The 19810-nt window shown below is 40.7% G+C and overlaps 1 long non-coding RNA gene across 1 annotated transcript in view; it reads right to left on the bottom strand.

The window, feature by feature from the left end:
• Positions 1-10719: 10719 nt before the first annotated feature.
• LOC142064441 (uncharacterized) overlaps positions 10720-19810 on the bottom strand; it is a 95114-nt gene continuing 86023 nt past the window's right edge. The window contains exons 2-4 of the long non-coding RNA XR_012663099.1: positions 15775-15893; positions 12797-12869; positions 10720-12180 (exon numbers count right to left, since the gene is read on the bottom strand). This is a non-coding gene — a long non-coding RNA (uncharacterized LOC142064441). The remainder of the gene's footprint in view (positions 12181-12796; positions 12870-15774; positions 15894-19810) is intronic.

The raw sequence follows: 19810 nt of genomic DNA, 5'->3' as shown, positions 1-19810 counted from the left end.
ATGATGGAAGGGGAGAGAAGCACCCATTTGATGGAAGAAGATTCAAAGTTTCACCTGTTTTTTTTCAGCAAATCTTTTAGCCTTACTCACTGTCAGGTATTCACGCTGTTATATTCACAGAACCCTAAAATCCATCCCTAACTAGCTGCAGAAACAGCCAGCTGAATAAGAACAAGACTGTCATATACTAAAGTACAGTCTCAGAAAAACAGTTTGGATTTTATAATGAAGAACAGCATTAATAACCTCCAGCCCAGCAAGATTTAAAATAAAAAAATAATTATTCATTTTCAAATAAAATATCAGTACCTCACTCCAAATAGAATATATTTTAGCTTCAATAGCCTATTTGAAGGAGAACTCAAAATGCACTTTCACTTAATGCATCTCTCTGTTAACAGTGAGAATGTTTCACTTCATAACTCGATACAGAAAAAAACATATGAAGTTAATACAAAATCTTGAGTTCTCTACTATTTTTAGAACGCAACCATCCTGCCCTTGTCTGTAAGCTGCATGGGAGTTAGCTTGCCATTTTGAAAGCTACCCTAAGGAATCAGGCCATAGGATCCAAGAGCATTTGTTGTGCAGCTTTCAGATTTTGGTTCTAAGGTAACAGCAAACTAAATAGGCTCAAAATACAGTTTACAGACTGAAAGAAATTATTTCTTCTATTCTCCTCTTATAATGAATTCAAAGTAATATTTTCACTTCAAGATAAGGCTACCCACCACATCTCTAGAATACTGGATTTTTCCTGCCAAAATTCAAGACTCAAATTCAAGATTCAAATTCAGAATCAAACCCATGTATACTTCTGGCTTTATTTTGCACTTGTACATTCTACAGCCTCTATTAAAATACTAACAATCAAAACGAAGAGACTATTTGCTAGAAAGCAACGCTGTTCAAGATTCATACCTTCAAACAGCAGACGCAGATGTGCCCTGCCACGCGAGACCAGCAACATTCCACTCCTGTATCCGTTTAGGCTGCACATACGCTTCTCAGCAAACACACGTGTACCACCTTCTCCTTTGGCTTAACCATCAGCTTTCACTTGGTAGGCTGCATATTTTCTTGTTTTCATAAAGGAAAGATAATATCATACAACCAAAGCAAGGTGACCTCCGTTATCTGCGCCCTCTGAAGACACCCCTTTTTCCTGCCCTCTTTGCCTTGGAGATTCCAACTACTTCTAGGAAAACAAACCAAGTATTTCTCACGTTCCAGAAAAAGCACTCCATCAGCTATAAAATCATGGCACAACGTTAGCATTTACATTTTGTAGTAACTTCTTTTTTTAATCCTAAAAACATATCTTTGTCAGAGTCAGTTCCTGTAAAAATACTGCTCCAGTCCATATCACCAAAAGAAACTCGAGCCTAAACACAGCCGAAGCCAAGCCCTTCCAGGCTGACGTGCAGTGTGAACTGAACACACTATGCAATGCTGACCACAGTATGGGATGCTACAGCTAATCAGAAATATAACAGCAAACTTTACCAGTATATAAATACAAATTTCCACTGCTATAAAATAAAAAAGGCTGAGCTTTATTAGGACCTTTACCAAATGCCTACACTCCATCAAAAAGAGGTTTGTATGATTTTTTCCGTTTATGATAAACAGACACAAAGATAACACAGAGTGAAAATATTAACAGAGCAGCAATGAGATACCAAGAACTCCTCCGTCAGATTCTAGCATCGACTAACGTTCACAACTCCGCCCCGCTGACACGCAGCAGCATAGGATACCTAAGAATAAAACGTTGATCTTAAAAATGAATCAAATTGGACATCAGAACAAAAGCTTTCTAAACGAAGGACTGCACAGACTCAATTCTGACCTGCAGCCTTTCCTCTCTAGTCTAATTGTGAAAGTTCACTTTTAGGGTATAAAACCAAGAAGGAAACGGGACAAGCAGTGGAGGTGCCTGGTTCCATGCTCACATGCTTACAGCAAACACAGTAAAAGGAACATAAGCTAAGCTGTTTTGAAAAAATAAAATAGTAAGCTGAAATACCCTCCCCCCAACTTGTACCAAAAAGTAGTGCTAATGCCAATATTAACCAACGAGGAACCTGCCACAAGCAAGCATCTTTAACACTAGGCACCCTCGCTAGAAAGCATCTTGAAGAGTAGAAGAAACACATTTTAATCCAATATATAAAACCTGACATCACAAAACCTGATACCCCAAGTGCTTTAACTCAGTGTTCCTGTCCATCGTTCTAACATTAAGCTTTCACTTCTAACCTGTATTTTCTTCTGAGACAAGAGTATTTAGTGTCTGGAACGTTTAACAGAAGGGAACAGGAGAAGGAGAAAGTTGCACGCTTGCAAACCTGGGCAACACCGAAGAGCGGTATTTGTATGTGAGTCTACTTCAGACAGAACTTCATATATACCAACTGCAGTTTGAGTCTTTTAACATCAGGTCCATGATTTAGCCATTTTTAAAGCAAACACAAAAACCAGCAGATTGAGAAAAGCTTTTCATATAAACACAAATCACGATGCTGCTGTTTCTGACACAGCTGCTTTGTCAGTTAATCCATTACATGTAGCTTAGAGGCAACAAACCCACATGCCTTTCAGTTCCTGGCTCAAGAAGTCAATAAGGTTAGATAAATCCTCCCTTATGTCTTTGACCATAGGACTCAGATGTAGAAGCCTTTTCCATTGTTGTTTTCCTTTTGGAGTGAATCAATTCCAGCATGTCTGTGATAGGAAGCATGATCTCCATCAAAGTCACACTGCCATACCACTCGCTGTTGTCTTATAAATGATGCAGTTGCAAGAAAATAAATTCAGTTAGCATGTTTTGGGTTACATCTTCCAGTAGTACAGGCACTCAACCCACCATGTTCTTCAGATATGTTTACCTTAAAGGATGGATTTTCCAATAAAACAATACTCCTTTGCACATATTATAATGTCCTGCTCCTACTATCCAGACTGGGCTGATTGAGAAAGAAATGAAGATGTACTGTAACATGTTCCACCTGCACAGACAAGTGAAATTCTTACAAGCTACAGTTTAAGTTCATTATACAGCATTTGAGTAGCAAAACTGTCCTTCCTTTCTTCAATCAAATCAGGATCACATGCTACCAAGAAAGTAAACCCCTTTTGTGCCCAAAATCAGGATACACTAAGAGAACATTCCAGTGTATTTAATTCCTGCTTCAGCAGTTATTGTATCAGAAATAAATCCAAGCAGCAGTTGTGTTTCTCAGAACAAATCATTCAGACACCAGCTTGCTGCGCTCCCATTTCTGTGCATTCTTTTCCCTTTTTTCCTTACAATTTTACTCATACAATAAAGTGGTTCAGAAATGTAATATTTAATTTTGTTTTACTGCGTATAAAGATACATAAGGGTCGTCTGACTAGATTAATTTCACTTTTTAGGATTCTATACCTTCAGTGAAAGCCTACTGGTGAATGAAGGAAAAAGTAGCCTAAAGGAATCGATTCCAACAATATGACAAAAAAAGGAAAAAAAAAAGAGAAACGGATCTAAAGGGCATAAGAGCTGAAGGAAAATAAGAGACTAACAAATAAACACACATCTCATGTATCATCTGACATTTTAATACACAAATGACGACACTGGCAACAAATAAGAACAAGACAAAGGGGTACAACTATACCATAGGCAGGGACAGCTTTTTAGTAAGTACCGGCAGCAACACGTGCTGCCAGGTGCCACAAGGAAGGCACGTTCGTTTGTAGCAGGAAAACACAACAGAATTATCATCTAGGCAAGACCTCGCAGTAATTACAGTTTTAAATAGCTTGCAAAAAGCAATGCAAAAGGCTGAGGCCAACGCACTGATTCTGAGAGTACAGTGGGGACAGCGCTGCCCCCAACAGGCTGCAGAAGTTACCAAGAGACCCACTAGCTGACATCTAATTTTATTTAAGAAGGAACTAAGAGAACTGTAAAAGCAAAATTTATTGAATCAACAGAGGTTTGCCAAAACAAAGGCAAAAATAACAGCAACAGAATAAAAAACGCCAAAATGCAGAGCTAGAAAGTACCTTCAGGTATTTACTTCTTGCTTTTTAGAAGTGGGATAAGTTGTATCCAAAAAACCACTCCTGACAAACGCGTCCCCAGCATATTTGGAAACACCTATAGCGGAGATCCCACAGCCGTGATCATTTATTTCCATGCTTAACACTGCCTACTCTCAGAACCTTTTCTTCTTGCTACTGTGTTGTAATTGAACACTTACTCCTCCCCCTGCTATTTCTTTCTTTGCCAAAATAATAGAGAGATCTACCTTCCAGGAGGCTTTTACCTATTTAACTTCTCATCTCTCTTCTCCTCATTAGAATACACACCTAGTTCTTACAGATATTCTAGATTTCTAATATTTTTTCCTGACATTCGGGTTTGGCAACAGACCCATTGGTCTGACCATTGACTTACACTAATTTTCGTTCAGAGTATCCCCAATTATTTTTCTCTGAAACAGACACCTAGCAGCCATTCACCACCTATATTTATGTGGATTATGTTTGCCCAAGTTCAGTACACTGCATATATCCCTCTTCTATCGCATTCCATTTATTTCAGACTACTCTTAAGTAGTGAAAATCCTCCTGAAGTGTAAGCCACACTTTCAAAACATCTCCATCTCTTCCTTTCTCAGTGCTCAATATTCAAAACCACAGCAAGGGTATTCCACTAGGAAAGACATTAATTAAAAAGCTGAATAGGACTGGACCAAAAATGATACCATTCACCACTTGTTTGCTGTACATCAGCTGTGAACTCCTGAAAACTGCTCTGAATATCTTCTCCAAAGGGTTGCAGGCCGTGAAGAAAGCTGACAATAGTTGCAACATGGCCCAGTATTTTCTGGGTCCATGCTTCCATGCCACCAGTCAGGATCCACTCTGGCCTCTTCATTACCTTATTACATTGTAAGTGTATGGGAGGGAGAATAATTTTTACCTCAGTTATAAAGTGGTTGAAAACTCCTGACTCTATAGATTTCGGAAAACCCTGGGGATACTGGAATCAAGCTGAGGAATAAAGGAAAGCAGAAAGGTCAGCCATTCCTGCAGGGGACTGCGCTAAGGAGAAGCCGAACAATTCCAATCCAAGAAAGGAATACCAGTATGAATACTGGGGTAGCTTCATAAGGACGTAAAAATAATTTCCTCTTAAAAAAGACAAAACCGAAGCACATCGGGAAATGACTCAATGCATTCTCATGGCACATTCACTCCGGCTGGGGGCTGCCACCAAACAGGTCCATCTGTTCTTCCCTCTGCTGTGCACTGTCAATTCCTGTTCCCTTCCTGTGCTGGATCTAGTGATCATGCAGCTGCAGGATGAATTAATCAGCTTACCAATGTGATGGAAAAACAACCTGCCAAAAAACCCATCAAAAGATGAAACCAAATTGGTTAGTCTTGTTATACGAGCAATTGAGTGTCCACCTAGAGAAGGGGCATGGAAACATGTGGCAGGGCAGGAGAGAGCAGGACAGCTCCGTTCAGGGCATCCTGCCTGCTGATCATGTCAGATATAGCCTGATACGGCATCCTGCAAACCAGCAAGAGAGAACTGTACAAGCACAAAGGCATAAAACCAAAAGTCCAAGGTATAAAATAAATGGCAAGTAGCATAGGATGTAAAATGCAAAATGACAGTATCTTAAGTACTGCAGAGTAGAGACAAAGGAAAGTACTAATGACTGATTACTAGGGAAGACAAATAATCCTGTATGCAAGTGTAAAAATGTCTCAAGTCAGACATTTTTAGTGTCATTCTTCAGAAATACTAGACATTACCAGATACTCAAGGCCAAGTTAACCAGGGTTTAGAAGCTCAAGTCCCAAAAGTGGGGAAAAAGCCAGCTAAAGAACACTGTCTATTAAGAATAATTCAGATCAGCAGGGGTAGGCAAAAAAATAACTTTTAATTATCTTCAGAACTAGGAGAAGCAAACCCCAAACTGACAGAGGACTCGGGATGTCCCTAAGGACAAGCAAAGGACAAATCTGGGACTATCTCAAAAACAGGAGGAAGGAGGACTCAAGGAATTAGAGATCAGTAGTCTTAACTTGTGCTACGCAGAAAGATACCAGAACATATTATTAATCAATTTACAGGCACCTAGGGGATAATAAATGGATAGCAAACAGCCAGCATGAATTTGTCAAGTACAAATCATGTCAAACCAACCTAATTTCCACCTTTGACAGAGTAACTAGATTAGTGCATAAATATGAAATGTCTTTACTACGGCTTCTACCAGTGACATACATTTTATTTAGAAAAAGTGAATTAAGTTCCACAATTAGGTAAAAAGGCACAAGAGTAGTTGCTAAAACGTTCTCTTTCAACCTGAAGGATGTTTCAAGTACAGTTCTGAAGAGATATGTCCTGTGTTCTTTAATATCTTCACTAATGATTTAGAAGATGAATTATAGAGTAGACCTACAAAAATACGCAGATGATGATGAAAAGGGTAAAAATAACTCTGGAGAACGAGACAAAAATTGGAAGCTATCTTGAGAAACTGGAAGAAAAGTACAAAAATCTTATGCAAACAAGCCCATAATCCACACAGGAGAAGTTACATCAGAAGCAAGAACACATGTGGGGGACCTCAGGAGAAGGGGACGATGCTGTACAGAGAGAATTGGGACTTTCTATAAGCAGTAAATTCAGTGAATGTATGACAAAGTAACACTGCTGCAGAAAGAAGCACCTCACTCCAGGCACGTACAGCAGGAACTCTGCACACTGTAAGCAGAAATGCAATCTCCATTTTGTATTCACCACCTCATCTCTACAACACGCATCCAGATCACGTCACTGCATTATAATTAACTGGAGAAGTTCAGAGGAAAACCACAAGAACTATAATTAAAGAGCATACTAAAAAGAGCTGAATGAACAGAGTGTCTTTAAAAAAAAAAGCACAAAAAACCCATCAAACCTCACAGCACTTGTGGCACTTATGTCTTCAACCATATAAAGGTTATTATGAAGAGGAGAAAAGTCAGCCCCATTCCTGAATCATTTGGGAAGAACAGGCATGAACAGGCTGTATTTTTGGGAGAGATTATTGAGGTTCAGGCAAAACTTTCTGTAAACAAGGCCAGCGCAGCCCCAGTACAAAGCATCTGGGGAATCTGCGAATCTCTACCGTAAGAGCAAACTTAGGCAAACATCTGTCAGTTTTCTTGTTCCTGCATCTGGATAGGGAGACTAATGATGATGAACCCCCAAAGAGCCTTCCAGTCGAACTAAGATAACTCTCTGATAAAAGAGAACATGGTTTCAAGAAAGACAATACATGAGATTAATATTTTCAGGTGGCTCACTTGGTTTTACAGGATAAACCAGGTAAGCCTCAGTTTGCCAAGCGCAGCTATTCATGAGCTGATCCACGAAGTAAAACCATGAGGACACAAGATCAGCTTCTCCATCATTGGAGATGCCTCTCTTGACTAAAACTTCTACTCTTATTTCAACTGGTAATTTATAATAGTATAAATACACATTCTAGGATAAAAGTACAGAAGACACATAATAAAGTAACACAAGTAGCTACAACGATTTTTTCCTTTTAATTCTGTATCTATGTGAAAAACTCAAGTTCTAGAGAGGTTCTGAAGTTACTGCTATCAGTTAGACTATGTTCAAGGTTTCAGGTCCTTTCAACCAGTTGTATGAACTCACTTAGCTTGCTGCTGTTCAAATACATCATTCTTCCTCCCTTCTCTGAAACAGATGGAAGACAACAATCAAAGTTCTCACGGCACACAGTATTTTGAGATATCATTAGTAAAAACCCAAAGATTGACGATACCACTTTGTGAAAAATAACACCCCCTTGAGGAGTTCACCTATCAAAAAAAAAAACCAAAAAACCCTTTTATTAACCAGCTCTTTCCTTAGCCTCAACAAGTTCAGTAAGGCACGATTCTAGGGCTCTTATTAGCACCCATATGCAGTCTGGCCAACTGCTATTATTATCTTCAGATGAGAACACAGATGTCATGCAATTTGATTTAGATCAGAACAGGAGCTTTCCACTCCAGGGTTTTTATTCATGGATGTTTATTAAGGAACTTTTCTTCTATGAGTACAGGACATATTATTGATTTGGTGCTATGCAAATGTAGTCAGACAAACTAACTATTTTTGTAGGCTGTTTTCATAGTTTCCACATTAATCTTCACTTTTTAAATGCTGAAGAACTGTAGCTGCAACATGAATTCCTTTCAGAGTCATCTAAAATGTCAAGGTAAATATTAAATATAAAATCAAAATAAAAAATCAAGGGTCTGAGGTGTTTTTTTCATTTTGAGTTACTTTTGGGTTTGCTTTTCTTTGTTTACCATTTTATGTTCAATCTTCCAATACAAAAGTACCTTCTTAAAGACATCTTAGAGAAACTGATTTTTCAATTTTTAAAAAAATACTTGGTGACTCAAAGCAGTTGCAGCTATCGGGTGGAGTGCTAAGTTTACACAGACAGATTACTACTACTAATGGCACTAATGGAAATTATCATTTTCTTGCCATCCCTAATTCAGCCCTAATGCATTGCTTAAATGGATGGACTTGTATCAACGTCTTTGTTCTTCCTTTCTCAAAAGGGAAGGAGCTCTTCAATCGTGTATTCTAAGCCACAAACAAATTGCCTTTTGAACATAAGCACTGACTTAATTTACCAGTGTCAGTTTCCAGCACAACGGTTAGTGCCATACCTCTATCCAAAACCTCCCTTGCTCAAAATAGAAGAGAACTCCCAGGAAGGCCTCCCCAACCCTCAGATGAACCAAGAATAAAGGTTTCCTTAAAACACAATTACCCCAGAGTGCCGTCATTTTCCACCTTGATTATTCGCTGCTGCTAACAGCCCTTGCTTTCAGGCCCGCTTGCTGTGTGAAGCAATAGGAAACCAAGGTAGACCCATCCACATGCAACGCCAGACCCCATTCGGTAAGGTTCGTTAAGGGACTTGCGCAATGTAGCTGTGGCTTAGCTGAAGCAGGGGTCACGTTCAGTTAAATGCTCAATGTTAAATACAGACTTCCTTCCCATCCAGCGTTTCCCAAATTGCTCCATCATGGACCCAACACCAGGAGGTAACCTGAAACGTGTGTGCTTCACAGCCTCACCCAACAGTTGAATCACCAGCAACAGGAGCAAACAGAAGGTGACTTAACGCTAAACAAGCAGCACATGGAAACGTGTTACCCCACAGTAATTCATTTGTGAAGTTGGTCTCCTCAGTGAGGCAACCGCTCCAAGCAAACAGACAGGAGAAGAGATAGAAAAGGGAAACACTAAGAAAATTGCCAGCTGGAAGGAAAAGTTTTTGATGAGAGAAACAGATGAAGTTTCAGACGGGTTCACACGTTCCAAAAGTATTTTGCCCATCCTGTTGTGTTAAAAAAATAAAATAAAATAACAGTACTTTTCAACATCAGCCTTATTAGGCAAAAGGAAAACAAGTCAAATAAGTCTACGAAAGTTCGAATACTTCAGTCACCTAACATGAAACTGGGCAAGACAAATTACACTTAAATGAAAAAAACTAAAATCTGTTTCTAAACCATTGTCAGGAATAATACACTTATTTCAATATACAAAAAGCGTGTATTCCCCCCCCCCCAAAAAAAATTACCTGAACTTCACACTGTCTTTTAGCACCAATCATAAGTTTTCCAGCACAGGGATTTCTCAAGGAAAACCTGTGTTTTGCAAAGCAGAAAAAAAGGCATCAAAATCTCCAATTGTGCCATTTCAACTAACAAATTCTTCCAAAGTGGTTCTGGTTTCTGGGACAAGTCTAGAATAGCAACACTCCTGGGAGTGAGCCAGTCCATGATCCTCCATCACCAACAGTATTAGCAGCCTGTGATGCTTCACCCATTGCTATCCTTGGCCTGCCACAGAGAATCAAAGAATCATTAAGGTTGGAAAAGACCCCTAGGATCACCAACTCCAACCAGCAGACCAACACCCCCAGGCCTCCTAAACCATGTCCTCAAGTGCCACGGCTACAGGTTTTTAAAGCACGCCCAGGGACGGTGACTCCCCCACCTCTCTGGGCAGCCTGTTCCAGTGCCTGACCGCTCTGTCAGTAAAGACATTGTTCCTAACATCCAACCTAAACCTCCCCTGGCGCAGCTTGAGGCCGTTCCCTCTTGTCCTGTCACTGGTGACTTGGGAGCAGAGACCGACCCCCCCCTCGCTCCAGCCCCTCTCAGGCAGCTGCAGAGAGCGAGAAGGGCTCCCCTCAGCCCCCTCTTCTCCAGGCTAAACCCCCCCAGCCCCCTCAGCCGCCCCCCAGCACACTTGTGCTCCAGACCCTGCCCCAGCCCCGCTGCCCTTCTCGGGACACGCTCCAGCCCCTCAAGGCCCTTCTTGTCCCGAGGGGCCCAAACCTGAGCCCGGCATTCGAGGTGGGGCCTCCCCAGGGCCGAGCACGGGGGCACCATCACTTCTTGATACATCCTTCCAAGGCTTCCAGGTGCAGGGTGGGTGAACACCATCCAACGTGCCACAGCACTGGGCAGCTACAGGACCAAAAATGCTCGCATAACCATCAGTAGAACAGGCCCAGGTACTGCTTCATTAATAACTTCAGGCTAATGCAGAAATACTCTATACCTACAAAGATATTTCCTTAAATAAAGTTATTGGAATGTAATGAGATTTAAATAGAAAAAAGAAAAAAAATGCCAGTTTAATGATAAAAAAAAATCACAAGTTAATGTATTCCATTTAATTTAGCATGCTAATTATCAAATTACAAGCAGATGCAAATTTTGGAACTACATTTAAAGTAGATAAAGTACTTGTTCCGATGTAGTGATAATACAAAGATTTTCATCTACCCATTCATTAGTTGTCATGGTTTTGATTTGTTTGCTTTGTAATGTTTAATTTGTTAACTCTGCAAGTTGTTGCTTCAATTCATCACTACTTAACACAGCTGAAATTTTAACCTTTGAGAATGATGCCTGCAACACAGAACAAAGCCTTGGTTTTTATTGCCACTTGAGAATATTTGAAACTACACTTTCTGTTTAAATTACTGAAAAATTTCTGGTTGGAGTTCTTAAGAGCAACAAGGTACAGGCTCCAGAGCATGTCAGGATCCCTTTTAAATAAAGTCAATGTAACTGGGAGAAAGCCACGCCACTACCTAGAGCATTGTTTACATCAAAGAGTTTAAGACAATACCTTAGCTTTAAGAGCTTGACTTTTCTGACAGCTTTTACAACTGTTCTTACTCTCTTGCAAAGACAAAGCAGTCTTTTGAAATGGGGAACTCTAAAGAGGTTTCATTTCAATAAAAAACCCCCAATATACAGCCATGTAAACACAGAGGCCCAGAACACATATTAGTAAAACTCTTTCCCAATACATACACGCAGCTACACTTTGAGCTGACCTGCCTTAGTACTAACCATGGGGGTGGGAGGACGATTCGCCTTACCCCAGGCAAGGTGGCTGGGACTGTGCCACAAGTTGACAGATCTTTTCCTGAGTGCTCAGAGCCTGGGTGTCTCCGAGGAGGAAACCTAGGGGCTAAAATCTCAGACCCGCACACAGAGATCCTGTCCCCCCTTGTGGAATCTGGGTTCCCACCATTCATTGTACATCAGTTCAGTGATATGTTTTTCAGGCTTTCACTTTGACAGTTATCATCGCGTGTCCTAAATGCATCATTTATCAATACAGACCGACCACTTGGGGCAGAGCAGGGTGAGCAGGGAAACAATGGAACACAAACTCCAAACACCACAAGATAAACTGTTATTACAGAAATACACTCCAGACACAATGATGTAAAGGTTAGCCTTGCTGGAGGTGAGCCCCTTCTTGTTTGCTATTTAGGGAACAGAAAACATCCTTCATTTCTCCCTTCCCTTGACTCCTGTGTAGCTACAGGAGCTACATCACATAAAGCATCGATTAGCCAATATCACAGGAAGCTGAAGATAAAGAAGTGTTAGGTCCTAAACCAAGACTGTGATTGCAGCTTCACTTCGAGGAGGATCTGAACTCCCTAATTCACATATTAATGATTTCATCTAGTCCCCGAGTATAGCTTTCAGATGCCAACCACGTGGGCAGTCATTCCTACAGCGGCAGCAATGAGCAAACCAGACGATGCCCTGAGGAGAAAAAGAAAAAAGTGATCTTACAGTTTTGCACCAAACGGTAAAAAAATACCGAGCCTCAGTACTGTACTTAAATCTAAAATCCATCTCCCAGCATGGACCATGACATGAGGAGATAATGTTTGCATGTTCGTGCCCATCACCAAGGCTTAGCAGGATTGCTGTCAATGCACCGAAACTTATCTCCAGAGCCGACCTTTGGAAATCAGATTTTATGTAGGTATTTGCCTGACACACGTAAACCATATGCAAGATTTTCTAAAAGCAGTTAAGATCACAGGATCCGTAAGTGACAGCTCAAGACCTAACACTAAGTTTGAAAACACATGCAGAAATTTAGTTTTTATCAGTGTCAAACCTTTGAACGTTTTTTGTACAATGCTTCTCTTCAGATGTTGGGCAAGTGAAAAGTAAAAAAAAAAACAAACCTGCTTTATGGCTGTGGTCTAGTCCAGATTAAAATCCAAGTCCCAGATATAAAAAGAGAAAGCCATCTGCTTTGGGCAAGTGACAGAGGCAAAATAGGTGAAGATTTACAGATTACAGGTGAAGCACCAGCAAGAGAAGTAAGAACAGCCAATAGGAATAAGCTGAATATCGATAAACATACCTTAGATCCCATCAGCACTCCCCAACTCCACTCATACGTAGTTCTTTAAAGATGGTAACACAAACTGTGATTTCTGTAAAGCAGAAGCATTAAGGCAAAAGATTTGCCGAAGGGCAGATTTTCTTTGTTAGGCTTTACCAACTTATCAAATAGTGGCAGGGAGAAGGGTATAACAAATCTTCAGGAGATACAGCAGAAACAAGTAATCTTCCAAAGGATAGAAGTATAACGTATATTTAAAAAGAAATAAAATACAGACTTAACATCCTGATGGTATTGCACCATACGGAAGACTACCAAACTTCTGGGGAAATACCTGGCTGAGTACTGAGAACAGAGAAGAAACTGGAAAGAGGAATACATTCTCTGCAGTCCCCCTTACCGTGAGATGCCTGAACAGAGAGCAAGGAATAAGCACAAAACAGAACAAAGAAATAAGTACCAATATGGCAACTACTTTTTTGAATCCTCATAAACTTATTAGGGGAAAACTGGAGTAGTATGAGCAGCGTGCTTCACCCAAGTATCATAAGGGAAAAAAAAAAAAAGCTGCAGAAGTCTGTTTTTGACCCCTACGGCAAGCTAACTAAAAGACAGCAGGGTGCAGCAATGCCAGCCCACCACACGCTGACACACAACATAGACCTATGACTGCAGAACAGCACTTCTGACTCACTCAAAAGGCAACTTAGTATTTCGTGTACGTCTTGCATTTAAGCTCAGTGCGCACTACAAATGCCCCATCCCCTCGACCAAGAAAGTTGATTCTAAAGTTCTCCATCATCTGACATTTCCCTATTATCTACTGAGACCACTGCCATATCCTTCCTTCAAGCTCCTTCTCATTCGCATCCATACTTCTAACACCATTTTTTAATCACAAAGTAAAGTAATCCGTGTTGGCCAAGTTAGTTCTGGTTTAAACACATTTCTGAAGTACATAACAAAGAAATCTTATTACTACCAGTTTCCTCATCATGACTTAGATTCTCAGCTCAGATGGAAAGTTGTTTGTGGATAGAACTGCACTAATATTTGCTTAGTTCAACCTCAAGTATACTACAAAGCTACTGTATTTGTAATGTGCCTAGCCTTCATAAACAGTATATCCAAAGGTGAAAGGTATAGTTAACATGCCAAACATTTATAACACATAGCCAGAACACTGAACATAAGCATTAGTTATCAATCCAAAGACATTTAGCAGGCTTCCTTGGCATCTTATTTTCCAGCGGATGGCATTAGTGGCAACGGGCAGATGCATGGCTGCTACACAACCTTCCTCCAAGAGTTATCTGCCTCGCTGTCACTTGATAAATTAGTGTTGTTATAAATATGCATGGAGTCATGCTGTTCTACTGCCAAGGAACCCAGTGATATTAAAGGAACAGCATAAATCAATGACTGTAGAAGACAAGCGAGATCAGAACCCCTGTTGGTGAATCACCTAAGTGTAATTGAAACGGAAAGACCCAAGAGGAGAGTGGCACCTTGGGTTTCTCGTTCGGTCTCTGCCACCAACGGCACCTTCCAAACACAATGCCCTCCTTCCCAGTGCTGCAGAGTTACCAGAGATGACTCTCATTGCAGGACTGGTCTGAGGCTTCTCCCTTTAAGGCGTCATTCTTCCCACTGGATATCCCATGGCAGATGCTCTCTTTGGGGCTAGAACAAATCCCATCCCGCCCATCACATTCCACATTTTCAAGCTCTACAAGAAGTGTTTTTAGTGTCTTTGAGTGCCTACAACACACAGGCTTTGCTTTTATAGAGCACATAATTGTCATGCTTGCCCAGTAACAACAAAAAGTCAGTAAATGGTTATGGTCCCTTCCATTCCCTGCAGTCAAACATACCCTCTACATCCAACACGCTGCTCTTGCAAAGGTGTAACCCCACCTATGGCCACTCTGAAAGACCTCAGCACTTCCTACCCAATAAGCCAACTGTTTACTATCTTGGGGACTGCTTGCAATAATACCATTTGAAGTGCAAACCATAACATTTCTTTTACCAAAACAACAAAGAAATCTTTAAGACCACAAAAGCTCTACCTTTTCTTCAAGCCACCATATGTTTAACTGAGATACAGATTAATTTATTAATTAGCTGGCAATGGCTGAGCACACATACGCCTTTTTTCTCAATTCCAGCAAAGGACTGACTAGTTTTAATCGGCTCTCAAATGGCTGGTATGAGCAAGAAGTGTGTCAGACGCTATACCGTTTTACCTACAGAAAGCTGATGGGGGGAAAAAAAAAAAAAATCACCTTTTTAACTAAAATGCAAGAAGTTTCAGCAGGAAGTCAGGGGGCTTTTTTTTCACCCTTTTCTTGTTTACAGCAAAAGAAGTCTGATCACATCTTCCTTATAGCTGCAGTTTTTACTACCGCATAATGCTACAACTGTATACCTCAGCTTGATAGCATGTTATCCATGTGTCTCGTCTGCCACTATTCTCTCAGAGTTGCTTATGCAAGTTTGAAAAAAAGTAGTTCCGTATTTGTGATGGGTCTGGTATCAAAAGAGACTTTCACACCTCCTCATTTAAAAGAGACAGTTGTTGATTTGACACTGGAAGTCATTAGATAAGAAAAAGAAAAGGTATGTATTTTTCATATTGCACCTTTTCTGGCTCGCCTTCTCCCAGCTGTCTTTGTAGAGCACAGAGTTAGAGGCTTCACCACTATCACCTTAGTTAAGTACTCACAAATTAACGGTGCTTGCGAGAGCCCACAGCAGTATACCCCACCCCGGACACTGCCAAATGAATAATGTCTTTGTAAAGGCATTCTGCTACATGATCAACTATGAATGGGGAAAAGAAGTAGATGTTTACAGTTTTCTTTCTTTTAATTATGACTATATCTACATACGGAACTGTTACTGCCTTGCTCTGAACATTATTTCAAATCATTTGACTAAGACACCATAGAATAGGCTGTTACAAAAATGTAGAAGTTTCCCAAGTAACTCACCATTATTTCTTTGCCAGATTCCCTCATAGCTTCTCATTAAAAATCATTTTATTCCACAGCTGTCCTATTGACTTATAAAGTACTGAAGAACAGAAGAACCTGGCACAGTATGCCTTCTTCTGAAAAAAAAAAAAAATAAATACAACTGTTGGAATTCAGTCATTTAATTTTCAACTCTTTTAGCAGGCAAAGTGTATTATCTATCAAAAAGATACTATTGGAAATAGTATACTAGGACCATTAGAGACAGAAAGTGACAATGAGATCAATCACACTCAGGTTAGCAAGCATTAGAAACCGTGGCAGGCAGCACGGTTTAACATAGCTTTCGCAGGGCTAATAGGAAAAGAGACGATGGGAAAATGTCAGAGGGGGCATTCTGGAGACAAAAACAAGTCAGTGCCTTACACAGGCAAAAGGTTAGAGAAGCACCTTAATTATAACCCATATAATAGATGTAACACTTTATTAAGATGATTTGAATTTTATCCTGTCACTTTACACTGATTATTTTACCCTGGCAATCAAGAAGGGCTAATAAAAGATAGATTCTGCCACAAAACGGCGATCTTGCAACATGAGTACAGATAAGCCTTATCTGAAAATGCTTCAAAGCTTTCACTGAAAGTTAGTCTTCAAGTTTAAATACAGAAGCTATTCTGTCCCAGAAAGTAAATTCCCTATTAGTGTTCATTGAGGTAACGTTTCATTCTAATCAAAGTTCATTTTCAGTCTCATCTAGCATCAGCATAACCTGTGATCACATATATGGGGAATTTCCATAGTACTATCAAATGTGATATCTGTAATGCATTGCCTTTTCGTTTGTTTGTTTCCTTACTATGCAATTTAAAATGCACAGAGTTTTTATCTTCTACTAAAGAGAGTGCAGGATCCATGAACAGTTTTAAATCCCGTCATTTAAACCCCATCTGGAAGTCAAACCTGACCAGAATGCAGTATTCCAACCAAAGCAAAATGAACAAACACAGCAGGAAGTTTTGAATGCTTTTGCATCAGCGGGTTTAAGTAATATCATCCAAACCCAGCCAACTAAACGTGCTGGATCAGAGCGACTTCTATTAAGCTGCAGAAGTTATCTTGTGGTCTTCTGATTCTCGAGAGGAAAATCCAAACGGCGGTACGAGTGGCTTTACAGTTTAAGCCATAATCAAGGAAGATTTGCTGCAGGTTGGACTTCTGGGAGGGGGGGAAAAATCAAACAAAAACCCCAAGCAGGCCACCTCCTCCCAGAACACTCTTGATCAGTGTGAAGGGGCAATTCTGTGCAACGGATGAGCTCCCGGGTAATCGTGGCCGGCCCTTCCCCAGCAGGACACTGCGGGAACAGTGCCAGGGCGGGACAGGGTCAGAAACTGTCAGCAGCCATGGCTCGGCCAGAGAAACGGCCAGGGCACACTCAGCTAAAAACGCAGCAGAGCCTGAGGGAACAACTCCTGCTTCGTCTTTTTTAATCGCTTTCAGTAGCTGGGAGAGGAACTGGGCCACCGTCACCTGTGTCACCTTTAACTACACCCCCAGACCCTCAGGGCAGCCACCAGCTCGATGTTTTAGCTTGTTCCAGCAGTTATCCCGCCTCCCCCCCAAAAAAGAAGCTGTGAGACCTTTTTGCCAAACATGCTTGAGGGCACTAAGCACCAGCCCTCGGGACAAGGCAGTGATGGAAGAGGAGGTGGTCATTTTGCCTTCCCTCAGGCAAACTCTCCACCGCACTAAAATCCCATTTTAATGTCAGTAACAGCAGAATTTGGCCCTACAACTGTTTGCACTGCAGTTTTAGCTCTATCGATAGGAATTAATGGAGTCACAAGGAGATGGAGGTCAGATCCAGGAACGTCTAGTAGCAACAGAAAGCTGCACTCCCAGAAATAACCGAACAGCTAATGTTAAATAACCTGGACTTTCCCTCACCTCCTCCTAGCGCTTGTGAGGCTCTGCCCTGAGCCCATGCCTGCCTTCTTCTAAGGAAGGATTCCAAGAATCCTAATAGAGAAGAGCACAAATTCAATGCTTAGAATGAGATGACTGAAGTTAGTGGGTGACCTACATTTTAGTTTTCAGCTGAGTAGCTCAGCAGATACGCACCAGACAACTATAAACGGCAAGAGAAGAAACACAACCAGGCAGGGAGAGAGCTAACAGAAACTAGTAATTTAGACACCGAAATACAGGGTGATCAGTCTTTGATTCACCCTCTACACTCCTCAGAAGAGCTTCTAGGACAAATTTCAAGCAAGGTCATGTAAGCCAGCTGTGTACAAAACTCATCACCTTTGAAAACAGCATTTCACAGAAACAGAACAAAGCTGCAGCCAGTGAGGTATCAAGAGGCCGGGTATAACCAGTGGCGTACTTAAGACACTGTGGACAGCAGCAAATCAGACACCTTTGGAGAAGAACAAAGGAGGAAACCAATTTCATCATTTAACCTGAACCCTAAAGTTCGTGCGCCTACGTTAATCAGCATTATCCTTCAACAGAAGGCACAGAGAGCTTAAGATTTCGTGAGATGGTTCTAAAACACTACTTACTTCCACTCAAAAGTTCATCCAATTACTCTTTCTTTTTCCCAAAATTGATGTTTTGCTGGCAGCGACCTGTGTAAGAAGGGAAGCTACCCCTCTCTGAGAAAACACTTTCCAAAGGGGTGGGCTACATAAAAAATGCTAGGATTTTGTAAAAACTCACATTAAAATTACTCTGAAATAAATTTTAAGTAAATAGATCTCTTTCAGTAGATTACCATTGTGTGCCACTGGACACAGCTGCCTTTGTGGTTTTTTTGGCAGACTTGTCATGAAACAAATACAAAAATTTATTTGGCGGTTCCAAGATTAAAGAACAATAAGTTTTATTTTGGTTATGTGCTTCAAGGTGACATTCACACGCTGTCCACATCACGGGCATCTGGCATGCCAGCAAAAGCAGTCTGATGCATGTTGGCAGCCAAAACACAGTGCTTATGCCTACACCAGCACAGTTCCTCATGTGTGTTTTTTTGGTAGGGTTTTGTTGGTTGGTTGGTTTGTTGTTGTTGTTGTTGTTGTTGTTGTTGTGTGTTTTTGGGTTTTTTTTTAATATAAGCATGAGGATTTGCTCCCTGTATAGGAACCAGTTAGCAGAAAGTCCTTCACACTATTCCATATATTTTGCTGTAATCCTAGTTCCCCTGTCACCCAACACACATGTCTCTTCATATGGGCCTAACAGAGGAAAAAATAATTTTAGCCATCATTAAGGTTTTGATGGCATGAAAGCCCTATGTGGAAATACCACTCATGTAAAAATCAGCAGCAGGTCCCCTGAACATGGGCTGAAAGCACAAACATAGATAAGGTTATCCGCGTACTTTATCCAGTACTTCGACTCTGCCTTCTAAAAGGCATGGTTTATTTTTCACGACAAATACAGAAATAAAGCTCAAAGTCATTACGCCATAGTCACTTCAGAGCACATTAGAAAAAGTATACAAAGAAGGTACGTATTTTAAACTCTACAACAGCTCAGTAACATTCTGGAAGTTGAACTTCCATATGCAGCAAGCAGCTCCAGACTTCCGTAGAACAGGTATACCCTGCCTTAGTAAATACGTAGCCAGTGGCAGCTTTTAGATTGATTTCTACGGGATATACACAATATATAGGTTTCAACATACAACAGTGCAAATTTTCTTGAAAGTGGATATGGGTTTAGGGTTGAAGTTCACCATTTAAGGGTCTAGCTCCATGAAAGTTCACAGTATTGTGCATAGATTAAGTTTCACAAGAGACACACAAGAAAATTACATCCAAGGAAGCTCACTCTTTTGCATTATTTTGTAAGCTGGGGACAAAAACTTCAATTACTCACATCTCCTCTGTAGTTAAGATCTGTAGGTTTTTTTCTTCAACATGCTGGTAGCTTGCTGTCAGGAAAACCACCAACAAGCAGAAACCCACCAACTGAAGGCCACCTGATGATGCTGGGGGCATTACTACAGCTAAGCAGCAATATACATGTCAAAGTATGTAAAACA

The sequence above is a fragment of the Phalacrocorax aristotelis genome, chromosome 14, assembly GCF_949628215.1.
Source record: "Phalacrocorax aristotelis chromosome 14, bGulAri2.1, whole genome shotgun sequence".
NCBI classification, from domain to species: domain Eukaryota; kingdom Metazoa; phylum Chordata; class Aves; order Suliformes; family Phalacrocoracidae; genus Phalacrocorax; species Phalacrocorax aristotelis.
The sequence above is the reverse complement of the archived record's forward strand: the minus strand, read 5'-3'. Positions and strand labels throughout refer to the sequence as shown.